At 62.0% G+C, this 15,000-nt stretch overlaps 1 non-coding gene across 1 annotated transcript; it reads left to right on the top strand.

Annotated features, from left to right (window-relative positions):
- Positions 1-11,799: 11,799 nt before the first annotated feature.
- Positions 11,800-13,614, top strand: LOC142790802 (small subunit ribosomal RNA). The gene has a single exon (XR_012889781.1). It is a non-coding gene; the product is annotated as a small subunit ribosomal RNA (ribosomal RNA).
- Positions 13,615-15,000: the final 1,386 nt, after the last annotated feature.

Below are 15,000 nucleotides of genomic sequence, written 5' to 3'. Positions count from 1 at the left end.
CGCGGTCGAGACTCGGAAGAAAAAGCTTTCAAAGTGTCGTAGCAAGATGCACACTGCTGTTCGTGTGGAACAAACGTGACTACCGTGCTGTACGGTGGAGTTCTGTGCGCAAAAGCGGCGCGTGTGTTTCTAAGCACCACAGCGTTGTGTCAAAAAAGAGGTGCCTGAGAGAAACGCATGCGACTGCCGTGCTTTGCGGCATAGCACCGTGCGCAAAAACGGTGCGCATGCAAGAGGTGTCAGAGCTAGCGAACTTGTGCCACGAGCAACAGGTCACTAAAAGCCTATAGATGACGGTGTTGGAGGAAAAGAAAAATATCGAGAAAGCACTGCGGTGTGCCGTGCGTAGGGACGGGCGCGCGTGCCACATGCCGCCGAAATATGGGTGTCGGAGAAAACAGAGTGCCGCGCGTAACGAGGGGCGCGCGTGTTACAGAGAGATATGCCCAAACGCATGAAAGTGTACGCAGGTGTTCTAAGGCAGTTTTTTTTTTTTCCTCATTTTGATGTCGCCCCGGCTGACGCGGTTTTCGTTTTTCCGTGCCGCCCCGGCTGACGCGGTTTTCGTTTTTCCGTGCCGCCCCGGCTGACGCAGTTTTTGCGCCGCCCCGGCTGACGCGGTTTTCGCGCCGCCCCGGCTGACGCGGTTTTTGCGTCGCCCCGGCTGACGCGGTTCGGACTTTGCACTTTTTGGCTCACCCCGGCTGGCGGCCCACTCACTCGATCGCCAGGTCTGTTTGCCCCGGTGGTTCCACCGCCAGGCTTAAGCGCGAACTTTTTTTGTTTGTTTTCTTTTGATTAAGCGCAAGCTTTTTTCTTTGTTTTCTTTTGATTAAGCGCGGGCTTTTTTCTTTGTTTTTTTTTGCATTCGCCCCGGCAGACGCGGTTTTTGCGCCGCCCCGGCTGACGCGGTTTTTGCCGCCCCGGCTGACGCAGTTCGGACTTAGCACTTTTCGGCTGTGCCTGGCTGGCGGCCCACTCACTCGATCGCCATGTCTGTTTGCCACAGTTTTCCCGGTGGTGCCGCACCCGGGCTCGCCCCGGCAGACGCGTTTTTTTTTTCTTTCGCCCCGGCTGACGCAGTTTTCGCGCCGCCCCGGCAGACGCGGTTTTCGCGCCGCCCCGGCAGACGCGGTTTTTTGCGCCGCCCCGGCTGACGCGGTTTTTTGCCGCCCCGGCTGACGCAGTTCGGACTTGGCACTTTTTGGCTGAGCCTGGCTGGCGGCCCACTCACTCGATCGCCATGTCTGTTTGCCACAGTTTTCCCGGTGGTGCCGCACCCGGGCTCGCCCCGGCTGACGCAGTTTTCGCGCCGCCCCGGCTGACGCGGTTTCGTGCCGCCCTGGCAGACGCGGTTTTTGCGCCGCCCCGGCTGACGCGGTTTTTGCCGCCCCGGCTGACGCGGTTTTTGCCGCCCCGGCTGACGCAGTTCGGACTTAGCACTTTTTGGCTGAGCCTGGCTGGTGGCCCACTCACTCGATCGCCATGTCTGTTAGCCACAGTTTTCCCGGTGGTGCCGCACCCGGGCTCGCCCCGGCTGACGCAGTTTTCGCGCCGCCCCGGCAGACGCGGTTTTCGCGCCGCCCCGGCTGACGCGGTTTTTGCCGCCCCGGCTGACGCAGTTCGGACTTAGCACTTTTTGGGCTGAGCCTGGCTGGCGGCCCACTCACTCGATCGCCATGTCTGTTTGCCACAGTCTTCCCGGTGGTGCCGCACCCGGGCTCGCCCCGGCAGACGCGTTTTTTTTTTCTTTCGCCCCGGCAGACGTGGTTCCCCCCCCCCCTTTTCGCTCGCCCCGGCTGACGAGGTTTTCGCGCCGCCCCGGCTGACGCAGTTTTCGCGCCGCCCCGGCTGACGCGGTTTCGTGCCGCCCCGGCTGACGCGGTTTTCGCGCCGCCCCGGCTGACGCGGTTTTTGCGTCGCCCCGGCTGACACGGTTCGGACTTTGCACTTTTCGGCTGTGCCTGGCTGGCGGCCCACTCACTCGATCGCCATGTCTGTTTGCCACAGTTTTCCCGGTGGTGCCGCACCCGGGCTTGCCCCGGCAGACGCGTTTTTTTTTTCTTTCGCCCCGGCTGACGCAGTTTTCGCGCCGCCCCGGCTGACGCGGTTTCGTGCCGCCCCGGCAGACGCGGTTTTTTGCGCCGCCCCGGCTGACGCGGTTTTTGCCGCCCCGGCTGACGCAGTTCGGACTTTGCACTTTTTGGCTGAGCCTGGCTGGCGGCCCACTCACTCGATCGCCATGTCTGTTTGCCACAGTTTTCCCGGTGGTGCCGCACCCGGGCTCGCCCCGGCAGACGCGTTTTTTTTTTCTTTCGCCCCGGCTGACGCAGTTTTCGCGCCGCCCCGGCTGACGCGGTTTCGTGCCGCCCCGGCAGACGCAGTTCGGACTTGGCACTTTTCGGCTGTGCCTGGCTGGCGGCCCACTCACTCGATCGCCATGTCTGTTTGCCACAGTTTTCCCGGTGGTGCCGCACCCGGGCTCGCCCCGGCAGACGCGTTTTTTTTTTCTTTCGCCCCGGCTGACGCAGTTTTCGCGCCGCCCCGGCAGACGCGGTTTTCGCGCCGCCCCGGCAGACGCGGTTTTTTGCGCCGCCCCGGCTGACGCGGTTTTTTGCCGCCCCGGCTGACGCAGTTCGGACTTGGCACTTTTTGGCTGAGCCTGGCTGGCGGCCCACTCACTCGATCGCCATGTCTGTTTGCCACAGTTTTCCCGGTGGTGCCGCACCCGGGCTCGCCCCGGCTGACGCAGTTTTCGCGCCGCCCCGGCTGACGCGGTTTCGTGCCGCCCCGGCAGACGCGGTTTTTGCGCCGCCCCGGCTGACGCGGTTTTTGCCGCCCCGGCTGACGCGGTTTTTGCCGCCCCGGCTGACGCAGTTCGGACTTGGCACTTTTTGGCTGAGCCTGGCTGGTGGCCCACTCACTCGATCGCCATGTCTGTTAGCCACAGTTTTCCCGGTGGTGCCGCACCCGGGCTCGCCCCGGCTGACGCAGTTTTCGCGCCGCCCCGGCAGACGCGGTTTTCGCGCCGCCCCGGCTGACGCGGTTTTTGCCGCCCCGGCTGACGCAGTTCGGACTTAGCACTTTTTGGGCTGAGCCTGGCTGGCGGCCCACTCACTCGATCGCCATGTCTGTTTGCCACAGTCTTCCCGGTGGTGCCGCACCCGGGCTCGCCCCGGCAGACGCGTTTTTTTTTTCTTTCGCCCCGGCAGACGTGGTTCCCCCCCCCCTTTTCGCTCGCCCCGGCTGACGAGGTTTTCGCGCCGCCCCGGCTGACGCAGTTTTCGCGCCGCCCCGGCTGACGCGGTTTCGCGCCGCCCCGGCAGACGCGGTTTTTTGCGCCGCCCCGGCTGACGCGGTTTTTTGCCGCCCCGGCTGACGCAGTTCGGACTTTGCACTTTTCGGCTGTGCCTGGCTGGCGGCCCACTCACTCGATCGCCATGTCTGTTTGCCACAGTTTTCCCGGTGGTGCCGCACCCGGGCTTGCCCCGGCAGACGCGTTTTTTTTTTTCTTTCGCCCCGGCTGACGCAGTTTTCGCGCCGCCCCGGCTGACGCGGTTTCGTGCCGCCCCGGCAGACGCGGTTTTTTGCGCCGCCCCGGCTGACGCGGTTTTTGCCGCCCCGGCTGACGCAGTTCGGACTTTGCACTTTTTGGCTGAGCCTGGCTGGCGGCCCACTCACTCGATCGCCATGTCTGTTTGCCACAGTTTTCCCGGTGGTGCCGCACCCGGGCTCGCCCCGGCAGACGCGTTTTTTTTTTCTTTCGCCCCGGCTGACGCAGTTTTCGCGCCGCCCCGGCTGACGCGGTTTCGTGCCGCCCCGGCAGACGCAGTTCGGACTTGGCACTTTTCGGCTGTGCCTGGCTGGCGGCCCACTCACTCGATCGCCATGTCTGTTTGCCACAGTTTTCCCGGTGGTGCCGCACCCGGGCTCGCCCCGGCAGACGCGTTTTTTTTTTCTTTCGCCCCGGCTGACGCAGTTTTCGCGCCGCCCCGGCAGACGCGGTTTTCGCGCCGCCCCGGCAGACGCGGTTTTTTGCGCCGCCCCGGCTGACGCGGTTTTTTGCCGCCCCGGCTGACGCAGTTCGGACTTGGCACTTTTTGGCTGAGCCTGGCTGGCGGCCCACTCACTCGATCGCCATGTCTGTTTGCCACAGTTTTCCCGGTGGTGCCGCACCCGGGCTCGCCCCGGCTGACGCAGTTTTCGCGCCGCCCCGGCTGACGCGGTTTCGTGCCGCCCCGGCAGACGCGGTTTTTGCGCCGCCCCGGCTGACGCGGTTTTTGCCGCCCCGGCTGACGCGGTTTTTGCCGCCCCGGCTGACGCAGTTCGGACTTGGCACTTTTTGGCTGAGCCTGGCTGGTGGCCCACTCACTCGATCGCCATGTCTGTTAGCCACAGTTTTCCCGGTGGTGCCGCACCCGGGCTCGCCCCGGCTGACGCAGTTTTCGCGCCGCCCCGGCAGACGCGGTTTTCGCGCCGCCCCGGCTGACGCGGTTTTTGCCGCCCCGGCTGACGCAGTTCGGACTTAGCACTTTTTGGGCTGAGCCTGGCTGGCGGCCCACTCACTCGATCGCCATGTCTGTTTGCCACAGTCTTCCCGGTGGTGCCGCACCCGGGCTCGCCCCGGCAGACGCGTTTTTTTTTTCTTTCGCCCCGGCAGACGTGGTTCCCCCCCCCCCTTTTCGCTCGCCCCGGCTGACGAGGTTTTCGCGCCGCCCCGGCTGACGCAGTTTTCGCGCCGCCCCGGCTGACGCGGTTTCGCGCCGCCCCGGCAGACGCGGTTTTTTGCGCCGCCCCGGCTGACGCGGTTTTTTGCCGCCCCGGCTGACGCAGTTCGGACTTGGCACTTTTTGGCTGAGCCTGGCTGGCGGCCCACTCACTCGATCGCCATGTCTGTTTGCCACAGTTTTCCCGGTGGTGCCGCACCCGGGCTCGCCCCGGCTGACGCAGTTTTCGCGCCGCCCCGGCTGACGCGGTTTCGTGCCGCCCCGGCAGACGCGGTTTTTGCGCCGCCCCGGCTGACGCGGTTTTTGCCGCCCCGGCTGACGCGGTTTTTGCCGCCCCGGCTGACGCAGTTCGGACTTAGCACTTTTTGGCTGAGCCTGGCTGGTGGCCCACTCACTCGATCGCCATGTCTGTTAGCCACAGTTTTCCCGGTGGTGCCGCACCCGGGCTCGCCCCGGCTGACGCAGTTTTCGCGCCGCCCCGGCAGACGCGGTTTTCGCGCCGCCCCGGCTGACGCGGTTTTTGCCGCCCCGGCTGACGCAGTTCGGACTTAGCACTTTTTGGGCTGAGCCTGGCTGGCGGCCCACTCACTCGATCGCCATGTCTGTTTGCCACAGTCTTCCCGGTGGTGCCGCACCCGGGCTCGCCCCGGCAGACGCGTTTTTTTTTTCTTTCGCCCCGGCAGACGTGGTTCCCCCCCCCCTTTTCGCTCGCCCCGGCTGACGAGGTTTTCGCGCCGCCCCGGCTGACGCAGTTTTCGCGCCGCCCCGGCTGACGCGGTTTCGTGCCGCCCCGGCTGACGCGGTTTTCGCGCCGCCCCGGCTGACGCGGTTTTTGCGTCGCCCCGGCTGACACGGTTCGGACTTTGCACTTTTCGGCTGTGCCTGGCTGGCGGCCCACTCACTCGATCGCCATGTCTGTTTGCCACAGTTTTCCCGGTGGTGCCGCACCCGGGCTTGCCCCGGCAGACGCGTTTTTTTTTTTTCTTTCGCCCCGGCTGACGCAGTTTTCGCGCCGCCCCGGCTGACGCGGTTTCGTGCCGCCCCGGCAGACGCGGTTTTTTGCGCCGCCCCGGCTGACGCGGTTTTTGCCGCCCCGGCTGACGCAGTTCGGACTTTGCACTTTTTGGCTGAGCCTGGCTGGCGGCCCACTCACTCGATCGCCATGTCTGTTTGCCACAGTTTTCCCGGTGGTGCCGCACCCGGGCTCGCCCCGGCAGACGCGTTTTTTTTTTCTTTCGCCCCGGCTGACGCAGTTTTCGCGCCGCCCCGGCTGACGCGGTTTCGTGCCGCCCCGGCAGACGCAGTTCGGACTTGGCACTTTTCGGCTGTGCCTGGCTGGCGGCCCACTCACTCGATCGCCATGTCTGTTTGCCACAGTTTTCCCGGTGGTGCCGCACCCGGGCTCGCCCCGGCAGACGCGTTTTTTTTTTCTTTCGCCCCGGCTGACGCAGTTTTCGCGCCGCCCCGGCAGACGCGGTTTTCGCGCCGCCCCGGCAGACGCGGTTTTTTGCGCCGCCCCGGCTGACGCGGTTTTTTGCCGCCCCGGCTGACGCAGTTCGGACTTGGCACTTTTTGGCTGAGCCTGGCTGGCGGCCCACTCACTCGATCGCCATGTCTGTTTGCCACAGTTTTCCCGGTGGTGCCGCACCCGGGCTCGCCCCGGCTGACGCAGTTTTCGCGCCGCCCCGGCTGACGCGGTTTCGTGCCGCCCCGGCAGACGCGGTTTTTGCGCCGCCCCGGCTGACGCGGTTTTTGCCGCCCCGGCTGACGTGGTTTTTGCCGCCCCGGCTGACGCAGTTCGGACTTTGCACTTTTCGGCTGTGCCTGGCTGGCGGCCCACTCACTCGATCGCCATGTCTGTTTGCCACAGTTTTCCCGGTGGTGCCGCACCCGGGCTTGCCCCGGCAGACGCGTTTTTTTTTTTCTTTCGCCCCGGCTGACGCAGTTTTCGCGCCGCCCCGGCTGACGCGGTTTCGTGCCCCCCCGGCAGACGCGGTTTTTTGCGCCGCCCCGGCTGACGCGGTTTTTGCCGCCCCGGCTGACGCAGTTCGGACTTTGCACTTTTTGGCTGAGCCTGGCTGGCGGCCCACTCACTCGATCGCCATGTCTGTTTGCCACAGTTTTCCCGGTGGTGCCGCACCCGGGCTCGCCCCGGCAGACGCGTTTTTTTTTTGCCCCGGCAGACGTGGTTCCCCCCCCCCCCCTCCGTCTTTCTTTTTGTTTTTTTTTTCGCCGCGGCTGAAGTGGATTTTTCGGTGCCTCGACGCCCCGGTAGTCGCGGTTTTTCCGTTTCCGCACGGCCCCGGCTGACGCTGCTCGGTCACAGTCGCCTTTTGTGGTGATTGCAGACTTCTTGAGCGCGGGTGTTTTTTTTTTTGTTGTTGTTGTTGTTTTATTACGCATTCGCTCCAGCAGACGCTGTTTAGACTTTTTGTTTCCTCTTTTATCCTGCGACGAGGTGACGAGGTTTATTCGGTGCCCCGCCGCCCCGGCTGAAGTGATTTTTCCTGTCCCGTGCCGCCCCGGCTGACGCGGTTGGGACTTCGCGTTTGTTCGGCCGCCACGGGTTTTGGCGCACTCGCTCGGTTGCTTGTTGTTGCCACTTGTTGCGAACCCAGGTTTCTTGAGCGAGCGCGGGCGTTTTTTCTTCCTTTCTTTCTTTGTTCTATGTGTTAGCGAATCGGCCTTTAATATCACACGAGGACTCACAACCAACAATTTTCAGTTTGAAGTGTAAATAATCTGCAGGTGTTGACGTAACTGACTTGCCCCGTACCCTTGAGTACATCCATGAAGTTCTCGTAGTACTACTAAATCGCATTATTCCAAGTGGAGAAATTCCCATAAATTTGCAAACCTCTACACGAAAATCGGTGCGCGTGATAAAGTTGAAAATTATCGTCCGATATCAAATGTGCCTTCTATAACACAAATTCTAGGAAAAAAAAAAAAACACTTGTTCGCCGTTTTCTGCGCCGTGACTGGCAGCACTCCGGCGAAGCGAAACGGGGTCGATTCGAGCACGATATCGGCGTCTTTCGACGTGCTCGCCGGCGACCGTCGCACGAGTACGTCGCACGAGCGCGTCTGCCGGGGCGCCGTTTGCGAAGCCGACGCAAAAGTGGGAACCGCCGCTCGGATGATCGCCGCTTTCGGCAGAGTGAGTGTTGGCACTCCGGGGAAGCGAAACAGCGTGAATGCGCCCACGAAATCGGCGTATTTTGAAGTGACCGCCGGCGACCGTCGCACGAGTACGGTAAACCGCGTCAGCCGGGGCGTAGTTCGGGACGCCGACGAAAAAGTGGGAAGCGCAACTCGGATCTTCGCCGTTTTTGCAGGAGTGAGTGGCGGCCCTCCTGCGAGACCAAGAAGCATCGATTCGTGCACGAATTCGGCGCCTTTCGACGTGATCGCCGGCGACCGTCGCTCGAGTAGGGCAAACCGCGTCTGCCGGGGCGGGCTTCGGGACGCCGATGCGAAAGTGGGAAACGCTGCTCGGATGTTCGCCGTTTTTGGCCGAGTGAGTGCTGGCACTCGGGCGAAGCCAAACGGGGCCGATTACGGCACGATATCGGCGTCTTTCGACGTGCCCGCCGGCGACCGTCGCACGAGTACGGTAAACCGCGTCAGCCCGGGCGGAGTTCGGGACGCCGATGCGAAAGTGGAGAACGCCGCTCGGATCTTCGCCGTTTTTGGAGGAGTGAGTGGCGGCACTCCGGAGAAGCCAAGGAGCGCCAATTAGCGCACGATATCGGCGTCTTTCGACGCGCTCGCCGGCGACCGTCGCACGAGTAGGGCAAACCGCGTCTGCCGGGGCGGGGTTTACGACGCCGACGCAAAAGTGGGAACCGCCGCTCGGATGTTGGCCGTTTTTGGCAGAGTGAGTGCTGGCACTCCGGCGACGCGAAAGAGCGCGAATGCGCCCACGAAAGTGGCGTATTTGGACGTGCTTGACGGCGACCGCTGCAGGAGTACGAAAAACCACGTCAGCCGGGGCGAGCGACCCACGGCGGTCTGGGTGCTTATCGCTGCTATTATAGGGGCACCCCGGCAGACGCAGAAAAAAAAAAAATTTTTTTTCGACCTTCTTTTTTGCTGGTCGAGCTCGGGTAACCCAGGTCGCAATGGGAGCCGCGCACGAAAGCGGCGTCGCGAGACGCGTTCGCGGTCGCTAGTCGCACGAGCTCGGCAACCGCGTCAGCCGGCGCGGAGTTCGGGATGCCGACGGCTAAGTGGGTACCGCTGCTCGGATGTTCGCCGTTTTTGGCCGAGTGAGTGCTGGCACTCCGGTGAAGCCAAGGAGCGCCAATTCGTGCACGATATCGGCGTCTTTCGACGTGCCCGCCGGCCACCGCCGCACGAGTACGGCAAACCGCGTCTGCCGGGGCGGGGTTTGCGACGCGTACGCAATAGTGGGAACCGTCGCTCGGATGTTCGTCGTCTTTGGCCGAGCGAGTGCTGGCACTCCGGCGAAGCGAAACGGGGCCGATTCGGGCACGATATCGGCGTATTTCGACGTGCTCGCCGGCGACCGTCGCACGAGTACGGCAAAGCGCGTCTGCCGGGGCGAGGTTTGCGACGCCGACGAAAAAGTGGGAAGCGCCGCTCGGATCTTCGCCGTTTTTGCAGGAGTGAGTGGCGGCCCTCCTGCGAGACCAAGAAGCATCGACTCGCGCACGATATCGGTGTCTTTCGACGTGCCCGCCGGCCACCGCCGCACGAGTACGGCAAACCGCGTATGCCGGGGCGGGGTTGGCGACGCCGACGCAAAAGTGGGAACCGCCACTAGGATGTTCGCCGTTTTTGGCAGAGTGAGTGCTGGCACTCCGGCGAAGCGAAAGAGCGCGAATGCGCCCACGAAAGTGGCGTGTTTGGACGTGCTTGACGACGACCACCGCAGGAAAACGAAAAACCACGTCAGCCGGGGCGAGCGACCCATGGCGGTCTGGGTGCTTATCGCTGCTATTATAGGGGCACCCCGGCAGACGCAAAAAAAAAAAAATTTTTTTTTCGACATTCTTTTTTGCTCGTCGACCTCGGGTGACCCAGGTCGCAGTGGGAGCCGCGCACGAAAGCGGCGTCGCGAGACGGCTTCGCGGTCGCTAGTCGCACGAGCTCGGCAACCGCGTCTGCCGGGGCGGAGTTCGGGACGCCGACGGCTAAGTGGGAACCGCCGCTCGGATGTTCGCCGTTTGTGGCCGAGTGAGTGCTGGCACTCCGGCGAAGCCAAACGGGGCCGATTCCGGCACGATATCGGCGTCTTTCTACGTGCTCGCCGGCGACCGTCGCACGAGTACGGCAAAGTGCGTCTGCCGGGGCGGGGTTTGCGACGCGTACGCAATAGTGAGAACCGTCGCTCGGATGTTCGTCGTCTTTCGCCGAGCCAGTGCTGGCACTCCGGCGAAGCCGAACGGAGCCGATTCGGGCACGATATCGGCGTCTTTCCACGTGCTCGCCGGCGACCGTCGCACGAGTACGGTAAACCGCGTCAGCCGGGGCGGAGTTCGGGACGCCGATGCGAAAGTGGGAAGCGCCGCTCGGATCTTCGCCGTTTTTGGAGGAGTCAGTGGCGGCACTCCGGTGAAGCCAAGGTGCGCCAATTCGCGCACGATATCGGCGTCTTTCGACGTGCCCGCCGGCCACCGTCGCACGAGTACGGCAAACCTCGTCTGCCGGGGCGGGGTTTGCGACGCCGACGCAAAAGTGGGAACCGCCGCTCGGATGTTCGCCGTTTTTGGCAGAGTGAGTGCTGGCACTCCGGCGAAGCGAAAGAGCGTGAATGCGCCCACGAAAGTAGCGTATTTGGACGTGCTTGACGGCGACCGCCGCAGGAGTACGAAAAACCACGTCAGCCGGGGCGAGCGACCCACGGCGGTCTGGGTGCTTATCGCTGCTATTATAGGGGCACCCCGGCAGACGCAGAAAGAAAAAAAAAAATGGGGACATGGCGTGCGTCACCGTGCGGCTTCGCAGCGTTGCCGAAGTCGCCGAGCCCTTCGACTGAGCCGAACGGCGGACAGGGAACGTTGGTCGGCCGTTCTAACCTGTCGGTGCCACGCCGAGACGTCGTTAAGGAAAACCGCGTCGTGGGCCTCTACGACGCCGTCGATTCGTTGTACGTTTGGTGTCCAGCGTGTCGGCGGCGAGTAGCGGACACGTCGTTCACGACTTCGGTCTTTCGCAGTCGACGCGAACTTGCGGAGAGTCGTGGTGCCTCACGTTTTCGGCAGAAACCGCGGCGGAATTTTCCCGTGCGTGCGCGCACGACCTCGGTGCTGTGCCGTCAGCGTAGTGTTGCACAAACTCGTGGCCTACCCAAGGTGCGGTACGTTTGCGGCCGTATCCTCGGTGGCAATTTCGTGAGTAGGGTCGCAAATTCTACGACCTCGGCGGGTTTGAGAGCGACGTAGACTTGTGGCACGCTCAACGTGCCACACGTTTCGGGGCACACCCGCGGTGAAATTTTCTCGAGTACGCTCGTATTAGTGCCCAAGGAGGTCTGGGTACTTATCGCTGCTATTATGTGGGGGTTCTCGTGAGCGGCGTACGCGAAAGCGACCGGGTGTCTGATATGCGGCGGGCTTCGGCCTCGTCAAGCGTGTCCTCGGGTCTGCTCCAGGGGAATCCACGGCAGTCGTCTGCAGCCTCATCCGCTTGATGCGTTAGGGGCTGGTTGTCGGACGGTGCCGTTTTACCACGATATCGAGGTGTGTTCCGTGTCGTCCTCGGGCGATTCAGATGCGAAAGCGCCGAAGACGCGGGCGTGACCCGTCGTCTGGCGGCTTTGCGGTCTCGGCTCCGTTGCTAGTTCCGGCCGGTCCACCGACAGTGCAGCGGGCTTGGGCAACCCGCACGGCGCGACCGAGTCGATGCAACGAAAAAGAGCGAGCATGAACGTGCTTCTTGCCGCACGGCTCCCACTCGTCTTTCGGGAAGGTTGTGCCGTAGCGAGCTCGAACGCCGTCATCTCGGAGTGCAAAATAAGCGTGTTGGGGCGCCTGAAGGTGGCCTCCGCCGCACACAGACTGCGTCCGGCCCGCCGAAGGCGAGGACGGACGCGCAGTCGAACGATTACCTGGTTGATCCTGCCAGTAATCATATGCTTGTCTCAAAGATTAAGCCATGCATGTCTAAGTACATGCCGAAATAAGGCGAAACCGCGAATGGCTCATTAAATCAGTTATGGTTCCTTAGATCGTTTCTTCCTACTTGGATAACTGTGGCAATTCTAGAGCTAATACATGCAGTGAGCCTGGAGCCCTTTGGGTAACGGGTGCTTTTATTAGACCAAGATCGATCGGGTTTCGGCCCGTATTGTGTGGTGACTCTGGATAACTTTGTGCTGATCGCATGGCCACGAGCCGGCGACGTTTCTTTCAAGTGTCTGCCTTATCAACTTTCGATGGTAGGTTACTTGCTTACCATGGTTGTTACGGGTAACGGAGAATCAGGGTTCGATTCCGGAGAGGGAGCCTGAGAAACGGCTACCACATCCAAGGAAGGCAGCAGGCGCGCAAATTACCCACTCCCGGCACGGGGAGGTAGTGACGAAAAATAACAATACGGGACTCTTTTGAGGCCCCGTAATTGAAATGAGTACACTCTAAATCCTTTAACGAGGATCAATTGGAGGGCAAGTCTGGTGCCAGCAGCCGCGGTAATTCCAGCTCCAATAGCGTATACTAAAGCTGCTGCGGTTAAAAAGCTCGTAGTTGGATCTCAGTTCCAGACGAGTAGTGCATCTACCCGATGCGACGGCTCGGACTGAACATCATGCCGGTTCTTTCTTGGTGCACTTCATTGTGTGCCTCGAGATGGCCGGTGCTTTTACTTTGAAAAAATTAGAGTGCTCAACGCAGGCGAGTCGCCTGAATAAACTTGCATGGAATAATAGAACAAGACCTCGTTTCTGTTCTGTTGGTTTTTGGAATACGAGGTAATGATTAAGAGGGACGGACGGGGGCATTCGTATTGCGGCGCTAGAGGTGAAATTCTTGGACCGTCGCAAGACGAACTACTGCGAAAGCATTTGCCAAGAATGTTTTCATTGATCAAGAACGAAAGTCAGAGGTTCGAAGGCGATCAGATACCGCCCTAGTTCTGACCATAAACGATGCCAACCAGCGATCCGCCTGAGTTACTCAAATGACTCGGCGGGCAGCTTCCGGGAAACCAAAGTATTTGGGTTCCGGGGGAAGTATGGTTGCAAAGCTGAAACTTAAAGGAATTGACGGAAGGGCACCACCAGGAGTGGAGCCTGCGGCTTAATTTGACTCAACACGGGAAAACTTACCCGGCCCGGACACTGGGAGGATTGACAGATTGAGAGCTCTTTCTTGATTCGGTGGATGGTGGTGCATGGCCGTTCTTAGTTGGTGGAGCGATTTGTCTGGTTAATTCCGATAACGAACGAGACTCTAGCCTATTAAATAGGTGCGGGGTTCCCAGCACCTTACAACCTTCTTAGAGGGACAAGCGGCTCCTAGCCGCACGAAACAGAGCAATAACAGGTCTGTGATGCCCTTAGATGTCCGGGGCCGCACGCGCGCTACACTGAAGGAAGCAGCGTGTCTTTATCCCTGTCTGAAAAGACTGGGTAACCCGTGGAACTTCTTTCGTGATTGGGATAGGGGCTTGCAATTGTTCCCCTTGAACGAGGAATTCCCAGTAAGCGCGAGTCATAAGCTCGCGTTGATTACGTCCCTGCCCTTTGTACACACCGCCCGTCGCTACTACCGATTGAATGATTTAGTGAGGTCTTCGGACCGATGTCCGGCGCGGCCTTTCGGTTGCGCCGGTCTGTTGGAAAGATGACCAAACTTGATCATTTAGAGGAAGTAAAAGTCGTAACAAGGTTTCCGTAGGTGAACCTGCGGAAGGATCATTAACGGATTGTGAAGGGTGAGCGCCTCGGCTGCGTCTGCGCCCGACACTTTCTGCCGCTGACCCCGTTTGGACGCGGGGTCGGCTTTTCCCCACGGGGCTGCCTGAATGTGGAGCGGCACCCCGTGACAAATTGTTGCGCCCAGCGGACGCCAACACCGCGACCTTGGACGGTCGGCCAGGTGGCGGACGCGGGTACAAACGGCGCAACGCACTCATAGGTCGGCTTTCGACCCGCCACTGCACCGTGGCTCGAAGCGCTCGAAATGCGCGACCCGACCGCTGCGGGACCGCCTAGTACTGTAAACAGGAGCGGCGGAGCGCGAACGGCGAGTCGTGGTTACGTCGGTAGAAGGCGAGGCTGCGCGTTCCCGAAACGCCAGCCGAGTGCCCTCCCGACCGTTCGAGCGTGCAAGAACGAGACCCGACAATCGCGCGGCGACTGCCAAGTACGAGAGGAACGGCACAAGCGTCGGCGGTCGGTCAAGGAACTGGCGATGTGACGGGTCCGCTGTGCACCAGTGCATACCGTCCCGCCGTCCGCGGCAAGCGCCTCCGCGTCCTCGGGTGACGGAGGCTGCCGGTCGGTTCTTGCAGGCGAGGGATCTCGCTGGCACCGGTTCGCGTTGACGCGCGGCCGGTCATGGCACGGCGATGCGACGGCCGAGGTGCGCAGTACTCGATGGAGGAACCGCACGCTCCGATGACCGTCCCGCCCTCCGCGGCGTATGCGTACCGACCGTAATGGTTGCAGCAGCGCCGGCCGGCTTTTGAATTCGCCACACGAAACACGGTGCGAGATCGCGGTTAGGGGAGCGTCGACGTTGCCAGGCGTTTTGCTTGCTGCCGAGGGAAAGGCGGCACGGCCACGTCGCGCTCGTCGCGATTAGCGGGTCTGCGCGCTTTGGGAAGGTGCCGCAACGACTTGCCGAAAGAGGAAGCACGGAAGAACGAGGGACTTGGACGTCCCGACAATTGAACGCACTTGCGGCCAGGCCCTTGCTGGCTTCGTTCTTCCGCCTCGAGTAGGCTCGTACGCGGCTCCGGCGCCGAAAGTGGTCCTTGGCACCGACTTCGGTGGACATGGGAAGTGCCGCGCAAGTACGGCGCGCCTGGCTCCACCTGTTGGCTAAAGTAAGCAGCCGGATCGGCATTTTGGTGTGCGGTGGCAAACCGTGGATGCGAAAAAAGCTTGTGCGATTTCGTGGTACAAAAAGCGGGGGTCCCCCTTTTTATGCGGAGGAGACCGACCCGCCCGCCGTGGTGAACCGCGACGCCACGGTAAAAACGGGAGAGGCTTGTCGATGGGACCGTGCATCCCGCGCTCCACGGAGGCCGGGAGGCGGCCGCCCGAGGAAATGTGTAGCCGTCGAGGCCCGCATCTGCGTGC

Source organism: Rhipicephalus microplus, unplaced genomic scaffold, assembly GCF_043290135.1.
Source record: "Rhipicephalus microplus isolate Deutch F79 unplaced genomic scaffold, USDA_Rmic scaffold_124, whole genome shotgun sequence".
NCBI lineage: Eukaryota > Metazoa > Arthropoda > Arachnida > Ixodida > Ixodidae > Rhipicephalus > Rhipicephalus microplus.
Note: the sequence above shows the minus strand (reverse complement) of the source record. Positions and strands in the feature narration are given on the sequence as shown.